The sequence below is a fragment of the Callorhinus ursinus genome, unplaced genomic scaffold, assembly GCF_003265705.2.
Source record: "Callorhinus ursinus isolate GAN/ISIS: 27379988/994484 unplaced genomic scaffold, GSC_fseal_2.0 scaffold52, whole genome shotgun sequence".
NCBI lineage: Eukaryota > Metazoa > Chordata > Mammalia > Carnivora > Otariidae > Callorhinus > Callorhinus ursinus.
Genome location: NW_027397114.1, coordinates 1,144,765 through 1,155,396, shown reverse-complemented (window position 1 = coordinate 1,155,396; position 10,632 = coordinate 1,144,765).

The following is a 10,632-nucleotide window of genomic DNA, read 5'->3' as shown; positions in this document are numbered from 1 at the left end:
TCTAGAAAATTATACTGCTACAAATACCTAGAAATTCTGGGAACCTCCATTTAAATGGAAAGCTGCATCTACACAAAATTAAGGGAAGTACATGCGGAAAATTAGTAGAACCTGCATAGCCACACAGGCTGAGCTGGGGATATCTGTTGATTCTTGAAAGCTTCAGTTTTTAATGAGCTCATATTAAAATAGAAAATAAGGCCCCTATTAAGATTAGGAGTTGGAGCTAGGACATATGCACCTTCAGTTGTTCTGACAAAGGGAAAACTTGAGTAGTATATATCCTAAATGAAAGGGTAGACTAGAAAAACAATCTGTCTACCAGCAAAAGGAGAATTTTGAGTTGGGGGACAAGTAGAGATTATTTTTTGAGAATTCATAACTACAATCCTGCTTTCATGTAGATTTGGGGTCTGCATTTATACTTCGTTCAGGAAACTCCAAGATGAGAAATTCATTTAAGGTGCTTTCATACTCATAGTAGCTCAGAGCGCCTGGTGAAGTAAATGCAAATCCTCTGTGGATTAGTACATATTTAATCCAAGTCCACTAGGATTCCTAATATGAAGACTGGCTAAATATAGTATTACAATAATGAATCACCATGTATACAGAAAAAAAGTCACAGAAGGAGAATTTGCAGAAACAAAGCAGAAGAATGGGATCCCCAGGGAGTACAGGTAGAAGGATTACAAGATACAGACTATTAAGTAAGCATATTTCAAAATTTATAGAAATAAAATGACTTAAAAATATTAAGTAAGCATATTTCAAAATTTATAGAAATAAAATGATTTAAAAACTTGAACAAAGAATATAAAGTATATGAAATTACCAGGCAAATACAAGAATTAAAATAGAATCTCCTCAAACTGAAAAACATTGTTGAAATTAAAACACACGTACATGCAATCATACATACATGTACTCACACAGGCATACACAGAGAGAGGATGAACTCAGTAACAGAACTGAAGAGAGAATCAGTAAACCAGGACACAGATATAAAGATATTACCCAAAAGCTGCCCAGAGACACAAAGAGGTATCACCTTTCATATATGAGAAATTAAAAGACCGCAAGATGGAGCAGGGAAGTCTCACACACATCTATATTGACTTCCAAGGGAGAGATGAGAGAAAGATAAGATTTGAAGAGACAATGGCTAGGAATTTTCTGAAATTAATAAAAATGTGAATTCCAGATTCAGCAAATGAAATAAATGCCATTCAAGATACAGACAAATAAATCCACACCTAGGAACATTGTATAAAACGGCAGAATACCAAGAATAAAGTGGAGTTCTTAAGGCAACTCCAGAAAGGCACCTTTCCTTATAAAAGGACTGATAGAATACTTCATAAAGGCAAAAAAGGAATCCAAAGAGCAAAGAGAATGGAATAGCATCTTTAAAGTGCTGTGTGAAAAACAGCTACCAACCTGGAATTATATGCCTAGCTAAAGAAACTCTCAAGGGAAAAAAAAAGAAAAAGGAAAAGCGAGGATGTTGTTTTAAATAAATACTGAGAATCTACTAACAATAAACTCTTGTTAAAGTAATTTCCAAATGATGAATTTTAAGACTGAAGAAATGAACTCCACAACAACATCTGGGAGACAAACAGGAGAAGCAATGAGTGTTGAACATAAAGATAACTATAAGCCAACACTGACATCAGTCAGAAAACCCAACTACAGTTATCATAAGCTCACATTGGTCTACTCTTTCATGTAGAAGATCTAGTCTCTATTTTTCTGCTTTGCCATACCAGGCTTCTGTCTGTCAGCATTTCTGCACTGCAGGCAAAAGGGAAAAAAAAAAGAAGGCACGAAAGTCTTGCTTTCATAAGACAACTTTCACAAAATTCCACATAACACTTCCACTAAATTTTTGGCCATAATTTAGTGATATTGCCACTCCTAGAAGCAAAGAAAACTAAGAGATGTAGCCAGTTAGCTGGAGTTAACTGCTGTCAGGAGTCAGGCTCCTTTAAAAAGGGACAAAATAAGAGTGCAGCTGGCAGGGGATGCCACAATCAGTAACTTCTAGAAAACAGGCAATAAACAGATCAATTTTATACAATTATCTCAAAAAATATATTTAAAAAACTAAAATACTCCCACAATTTATTTGATGAGGATAGTATATTCTTAATTACTAAAATCAGATATGTATAGTGTAAGAAATGGTAATTATTTAACAGGTTCAGTCATATAGAAGCAAAAATCCCAAACAAAATATTAACAAATTAATCCAGCCATGTATTAAAAAAATTAATCTATCATGACCAGATATATCTCTGTGTGGTGGACCTAGAGGTGTGAATCCCAAATTGCCTTTCAAGAAAAGACTTGTTGCCCAGGTGTTTGAAAACTATTGGTAGACATCCTTTAGCTTATAGCCCTTTCAGGAATTGACCCAGTTAGAGACACTTGGTCTAAGATTATGCCCTTATAGGAAGGGCATACATCTCATGGGTAGTTGAAGCTATGAGGTTTGCAGCAAAGCTTGATTTCCTTCTTTGCCCAATCCTGATGTCTCTTTATCCCTTCCATAGATGTTTACCCCAAGGCTATTCCCTGATAAATATCCTAAACACTAGAATTTTTCTCCGAGTCTACTCCCTTGAGAACCCAACCCATAAAATTCAAGAATGCAAAGACGATTTAAAATCAGAAAATCCTTTAATATAATTCACCATATTAACATATTAGTGGAACAAGGGCATTTGAGTACTCAAATAGATAATAGAGATAAAACCTTTGATAAGATTAAACATCCATTTATGATAAGAACTCTTGGAACAAAAGAAAGTCTTTAATGTAACAAATATATCTACTAAAATCTACAATAAACATACTTTATGGTGAAATATTATGAACATGTCCTATGAGATAGGAATGAGACACAGATACCCACTATTACCAGTAATGCTCTGATCATGTCAGAGATGGAACTGCAAACAAGGATTGTATCTATAGATCAACTTTAGAAGAGCTGGTATCTTCAAAAGATTAAGCCTTCCAATCCATGACCATGGCATGTCTCTCTATTTATTTAGGGTTTATTACTTCCCAGAAGTGTTCAGTGGTTTTTAGTATATAGATTTATCTCTACCTATAAAAACAAACATACAAACACTTTCTAGGATTCTGATAGGTATTAAACTAAAGCTATATATAAATTTAAGGTGAATCGACATTTTTGCTATTTTGAGTCTTCCAATCCATGAACATGGTATGTCTCCTCATTTACTTAGATCCTCTTTGATTTTTCATCAGTAGTATGCAGTTATCAGGATAAAGTCTTTTTTTTATTTTTTAATATTAGAAGCTGGATTTTTTTTTAAAGATTTTATTTATTTATTTGACAGAGAGAGAGACAGAGAGAGAGGAAACACAAGCAGGGGGAGTGGGAGAGGGAGAAGCAGGCCTCCCGCGAAGCAGGGAGCCCGATGAGGGCCTTGATCCCAGGCGAAGGCAGACGCTTAATGACTGAGCCACCTAGGCGCCCCCAGGATAAAGTCTTGAACATGTTTTTATTAGATATACATGTAAATATTCCCATTTTTTTCAATGGTTAATATATTTTTAAAATGTTTTATTTTTTAAGGTAATCTCTACACCCAACATAGGGCTCAAATTTACGACCCCAACATCAAGAGTCACATGCTCCACTGACTGAGCTAGCCAGGTGCCCCTCAATTGTAAATGATATTAGATTTTTAAATTCACTGTATACCGTTTATTGCTAGTGTACCGAAATATAGTTGATTTTTTATGTTTATCTTGTATCCTGCCGTCTTACTGAAGCCATTTATTAATTCTAGGAATTTCTTTTGTTGCTGACTCCTTTGGATTTCCAACACAGAAAACTACATTATCTGCAAATAGGGACAGTTCTTATTTCTTCCTTTCCTATCACTGTGTCTTATTTTCCATTTCTTGCCTTATTTAGCTGACTAGAACTTGCAACTTTATGCTGAATAAGAAGGGTAGAGTGAACATCCTTGCCTTCTTCACGATCTTAGGGGAAAACTATTAACTATTCATAACAAAGGATAATGTTAACTGTAGATTAGTGTGTGCTTTATAAAGTTGAGGAAGTTTCCCTGTTCTATTTTTTCCAGAATTTTAATCATGAATGAGTTTTGAGTTTTGCCAAGTGCTCTTTTGCATTGATTGATTCAATCATGTGACTTTTCTTGTAGCATCTTATAATGGTGAATTACATTGATTATTTTTCTTGAATATTGAACTAGATTTGCATGCCTGGAATAAATCTCATTTGATTATCATGTATAATTCTTTTATATTTGACCGAATTCTATTTCCTAATATTTTGTTATGGGAATGCATCTATATTCATAAAGGGTAGGCATTGTAAATTTTTTCCCTTGCATTGTCTTTGTCTGGTTTTGGAATCAGGGTAATCCTAGCATCATAAAATGAATTAGTAAATGTTTCTTATGTTTCTGAAAAAGATTGTGTCGAATTGTTAATTTTTCTTTAACATTTGGTAAAATTCTCCACAGAAACAATATGGGTTCACAGTTTTCCTTTTTTGAGAGTTTTTAGAATAAGTAATCCAATTTCCATGATTGTCATAAAGCTATTCAAATGTTCTGTTCCATATTGGATGAAATGCGGCAGCTGTGATTTTTGAGGACTTGGTCTACTTCATCTAAATTGTCAAATTTAAGTGTGGAGAAGTGTAGAGTTGTTCATAGTATTCCTCTGTTATCCTTTTTATATATGCAGGGTCTTTAGTGATAGCTCCTGTTTCATTGCTGACACTGGAATGTGTATCTTCAATTTTTATTTGTCAGTCCTTTTAGAAGTTTGTCAGTTTTACTGATCTTTTCTTACTGAAGTGAGAAAAGATTACTTACTGATTCTGATTCTTACTGAACAGAATCAGCTGTTCCACTGATTTTTCTCTATTGTTTCTCTTTTTTCAATTTCATTGATTTTTGGTCTTGTTTTTATCATATCCTCCTTCTGCTTGCTTTAGTTTTATTTTGCTTTTCTTTTTCTAGGTCCTTGAAGAGCTCAGATTATTGATCTCAGAGTTTCTCTTTGCATTTATATGCTCAGTATGCTCAGTATATTATATTATGCTCAGTATTATAATATGCTCAGTATATTATGCTCGGTATTATAATATGCTCAGTATATTATGCTCAGTATGCATTTAGAGTTCAGCAAAAGTTTTAGCTGTGACCCATAAATTTCAGTATGCTTTATTTTCATTTTCATTTAGTTCAAAGTACTTTTTAATTTCCCTGAGGACTTCCTCACAAACTCATGAAATAAAAGTGTTTAAAAAAATATGTTGTTTAGTTTGCAAGTATTAGCATATTTTTCTGTTATCTTTGTGATATTGATTTCTAATTTGACTCTGTTGTGGTTAGGGAACACATTCTATACAATTTTGATTCTTTTAAATCCTCTTAAGTTTTGTTTTATGCCCCAGGATATGGTCTGTCTTAGTGTATATTCTCTGGGCACTTGAAAAGAATGTGTCTTTTACTATTGGTAGGTGCAATATTCCAGAAATGTAGAATAGATATTATTGATGATGTTGTTGAGTTCTATAGTCTTGATGATTTTCTGTTGGGTTGTTAAATGTGGACAGAGGATTGTTGACATGCCAAACTGTAATTGTGGGTTTGTCTAGTTCTCTCTTCAGTTCTATCACTTTTTGCTTCACTTATTTTGCAGCTCTGTTGTTTGGTGCATGCCCATAAAGAAATACTATGTCATGTTGATGATTAACAAATTTACTATTATAAAATATCCCTCTTTATCTCTAGTAATTTTTTATGTTTTAAAAAATATTTTATCTATCTATCTATCTATCTATCTATCTATCTATGAGAGAAAGCGCACTAGCAGGGGAAGGGGCAGAGACAGAGGGAAAGAATCTCCAACAGATTTCGCATTGAGTGCAGAGCCCGACGTGGGGCTTCATCCCATGACCCCAAGATCATGACCTGAGTTGAAACCAAGAGTTGGATGCCCAATTGACTGAGCCACCCAGTCACCACCCCATGCTTTAAATTATACTGTATTTGATATTTGGTATTTAATTTAGCCAATCCTGCTTTCCTTTGATTAATGGTTGCATGATATATATCTTTTCATTAATTTTTTGCCTTTTTCCTTTTCTAGAATAGCATTAAAACTATAAATTTCCCTCTCAGCAGCATCCCATGATCATTTTGATATGTTGCATCGCCACTATCATTTAATGTAAGATATTTTCTAATATCTTTTGTGGTTCCATCTTTGACCTCAAATGCCAAATATTTGGAGTTTTGGAGATATCATTCTGTTATTGATTCATAATTTAATTCCATTTGATCTGAGAGCATAATCTTTATGCTTTCAATCCTATGAAATATATTGTGACTTAATTCTAAATCTCTAAGTGTGAGTTTTCTTAGTGAATGTTTTATTTGCATTTGAGAAGAACTGTGTACTGTTATTGTTGATTTAGTGTTCTACAAATGAGTGTGTATTTAAGACTTCTATATGTATTTTTTAAAGATTTTATTTATTTATTTGACAGAGAGAGAGAGAGAGAAAGAGAACACAAGTAGGCAGAGCAGCAGACAGAGGGAGAGGGAGAAGCAGGCTCTCCGCTGAGCAGGGAGCCCAATGCGGGGCTCAATCCCAGGACCCTGGGATCATGACCTGAGCGGAAGGCAGATGCCCAACCTACTGAGCCACCCAGGCACCCCATTATACTTTTATATACTTAAGAATTTTTCTCTTGTTCCATTAGGGAGAGAGTTGTGTTGAAATTTCACTTAGTTCTTGATTTGTTTTCTTATTCCTTCTGAAAGTTCTTGATGTATTAGAAACTCTGTTTTTAAGTGCTCAACATTGTTCGGCATCAGGGAAGTCCAAATCAAAACCTCTATAAGATACCACCTCACACCAGTCAGAATGGCTAAAATTAACAAGTCAGGAAATGACAGATGTTGGCAAGGATGCGGAGAGAGGGGAATCCTCCTACACTTTTGGTGGGAATGCAAGCTGGTGCAGCCACTCTGAAAAACAGTATGGAAGTTCCTCAAAAAGTTGGAAATAGAGCTACCCTATGACCCAGCAATTGCACTACCGGGTATTTACCCCAAAGATACAAATGTAGTGATCCGAAGGGGTTCATGCAGCCTGATGTTTATAGCAGCAATGTCCACAATAGCCAAACTATGGAAAGAGCCAAGATGTCCATCAACAGATGAATGGATAAAGAAGATGTGGTATATATACATACACACAATGGAAAATTATGCAGCCATCAAAAAAAATCAAAATTTTGCCATTTGCAACAACATGGATGGAACTAGAGGGTATTATGCTAAGTGAAATAAGTCAATCAGAGAAAGACATGTATCATATGACCTCACTGAGATGAGGAATTCTTAATCTCAGGAAACAGGGTTGCAGGAGTGGTGGGGGGGGAGGGATTGGGTGGCTGGGTGATAGACATTGGGGAGGGTATGTGCTATGGTGAGCGCTGTGAATTGTGTAAGACTGATGAATCACAGACCTATACTTCTGAAACAAATAATACATTATATGTTTAAAAAAAAAAAGAAGAAGATAGCAGGAGGGGAAGAATGAAGGGGGAGAAATCGAAGGGGGAGACAAACCATGAGAGCCTATGGACTCTGAGAAACAAACTGAGGGTTCCAGAGGGGAGGGGGTGTGGGGGGATGGGTTAGCCTGGTGATGGGTATTTAAGAGGGCACATACTGAATGGAGCACTGGGTGTTATATGCAAACAATGAATCATGGAGCACTACATCAAAAACTAATGATGTAATGTATGGTGATTAACATAATAAAATAAAACTTAAAAAAAAGAAACTGTTTTTAGATGTATATATATATACTTTTCAAATATTTTCTGCACTGAGCTTTGCCTCCTTATGTAGCTCTAATTACACACAGGTTAAACCAGTTGATAGGCCACTGCAGCTCTTTATTTTTTCAAATGTTTTCATTCTTACTTCTTCAGTTTGGATTTCTAATATTATATACCCAGGTTTACTGTTATTTTCCTCTTTAATATCTAATCTACTAAATTCCCTAACTGTTCAATAAGGTCTTTCTGCCCTGACTAGTAAGCACCTAAATATCTCCCAACACTGCATGAACTCTGGGAACTTTTCAGCTCATAATCCACCAGAAGTTATTCTTCCCCAGTAGCTTTTTTTTTTTTCGTCTGACCTTATGTGGCCTTAGAGTCTTATGCTATTCATGCTCACCCTAGTGTTCAGCCGAAAGACTGGTGCTATTTCTCTGCTTAGCTGCTCTGCTGTTAGTCTTGCCTCAGACACCCTGAATTCTGATATTTGTATCCTCTGAGAACTCAGAAAGACTGATACTCTGCTGTGTTCCCCTTTCTAGTGCTTTAGTCTAAAAAGTGCCTCTCTTAGGAGTGCTGGACTAATCTTAAGGATTTCTTCATTTGTTTTCCTTCTGTAAGGCATCACACTCCTGGCTGCTTACTGTCCACTTTTCTCTTTTTTTACAATCTGAAAGCATTTCCATTATCCATTACTGTGTCATAGCCAGGAACAAAAGCCCCTCCCATTTTCTTTGATGTCCTTGGTTTTGCATCTGTTTATTCTGGAAGATATAAACATCCCTTTTCTTCCATTCACACTTTTCCCCTTTTAGTTTTTTCCCATGCATCACATGATTATTGCACTCACATTAAAAAACTTTGAATAGTAGCAAAGGCTTATTAAGTGGATAGGTAGGTAGGTAGGTAGGTAGGTAGATAGATAAATAAATAAATAATAAATAAATAAATTCATAACAGATAAAATGAGGAAGGTGAGGTAAACCATCCTGCTATCTTTCCCAGTTTTATGGCTTGAAGATTCTTAGCAATTTTTACTACTTTATGGAACTGCATTTTTTTTTTAAGATGAAAAATATTTATTATTTCACACAGTCTCTTAGAGTCAGAAATTTAGGGTCAGCTTAGGGGTGGTTCTGATTTAGGATTTCTCATGAGGTTGTAGTTACAGTCTCAACTAGGGTTGCAGTCATCTGTAGTTTGCCTGGGTCTGTAAGATCCACTTCCATGCTCACTCCTGTGGCTGGTGGCAGGAAGCTTCACTTAAGTACCAGTTGGGCCTCTCCATAGGGCTGCTCACAACATGGCTTCCCAAGAGCGAGTGATCTGATAGAGTGAGAGAGCACCCAAGATGGAAGCCACAATGTTATAATTTCTCAGGTGTGATACTATCACTTCTCCTGTTTAGTATTGGTCATACAAGTCAACTCTGGCATTGTGTGGGAGGAGACTACGTGAAGATGTGAATAACAGGAGGTAGGAAGTTGGCTGCCATTGTCTGCCCTCCATCCTCCAGGGGTTCATGTTCTTCCCACATGCAGAGTTCACCCAGTGCTTCCCAAGGCCTAACATGTCTCATTCTGTTACTATATCATCTTAAAGTGCAGAATTTCATCATCTAAATCAGGTCCGGGCTTAGATGTGGTTACTTGGGTGTTTTTCCTCAAGCACAGCTCTTTGAGTACCATTCTGCTCCATCTGCTTCTCCCCACCTGCAATACCGAACATACAATGGGGGACAGGTATAGGATAACTGTTATAGATAGTTTTGTTTTAAAAGGGGAAAAATGGAAGATGCAAAGGTGTCCTTAGTTCGTAGCAATTCTGAGATCCAGATAGGCACATACTGGAAGTTTCTTGATTAGATCTCAAGCCTGGGAATAATTCTTTATGATTCTTCACCTTGCCTTCTGTGCTTTTTCTTGTACCTCTGTCTTTTCTCATGAAAGATAGCAGATGTTTCTAAGGTGAGTTTTTTTCTCAGCTTGCTTTCTGTCAGTGGAATTTTGGGGTCCAAAAGTCTCTCTTCATTTAAGATATATTAAATCTTTTATATATTAAATAAAAAGATATATTATTCTTTTATAAATCTTGTGGATGTTACGTGAATTCTATTGAGATGTATTCCTTTGAGTAAAAATCACACACACTTTTTTTTTTGAGATAAATCCTTGTATACGTTGGGCTTCTAGTAACAAGGCTGAGGGATAATGCCCTTAATTTTGTAGAAGCTTTATTGTTTGAGAGGATCAATAGTTGCATTGTAATGTCTTTCAAGGGCCGTTTGGCTGACTAATAGTCTGAGGCACCACCTTTAATATTTTTGAAATTTTAATGAAAGAGTTTTCAGTCATACCCTCAGCCTCATTGTTGAATGTTTTCCTGGTAGTGCTCTGGATTTTTTCTTTGCTCAGAAAACATTTCTTAATTTTAGCATCATTTGCCTAATTTTCTTTTAATATATTTTGTTTTTTAGAACAGTTCTAGGTTCACAGCAGAATTGAGTAGAAAGTTAAGAGATGTCCCATATACCTCCTGCCCCTGCACTTGCACAGCTTCTCCCATCAGCATTCCACATCAGCATGGTGTATTTGTTATAACTGATTAACTTATGTTGACATATCATTATCATCCAAAATCCGTAGTTTATTACATTAGGGTTCAGTCATGGTGTTATGCATTCTGTAGGTTCAGGCAAATGTGTAATGACATGTATCCACAATCATAGTATTGTAGAGAATAATTTCACT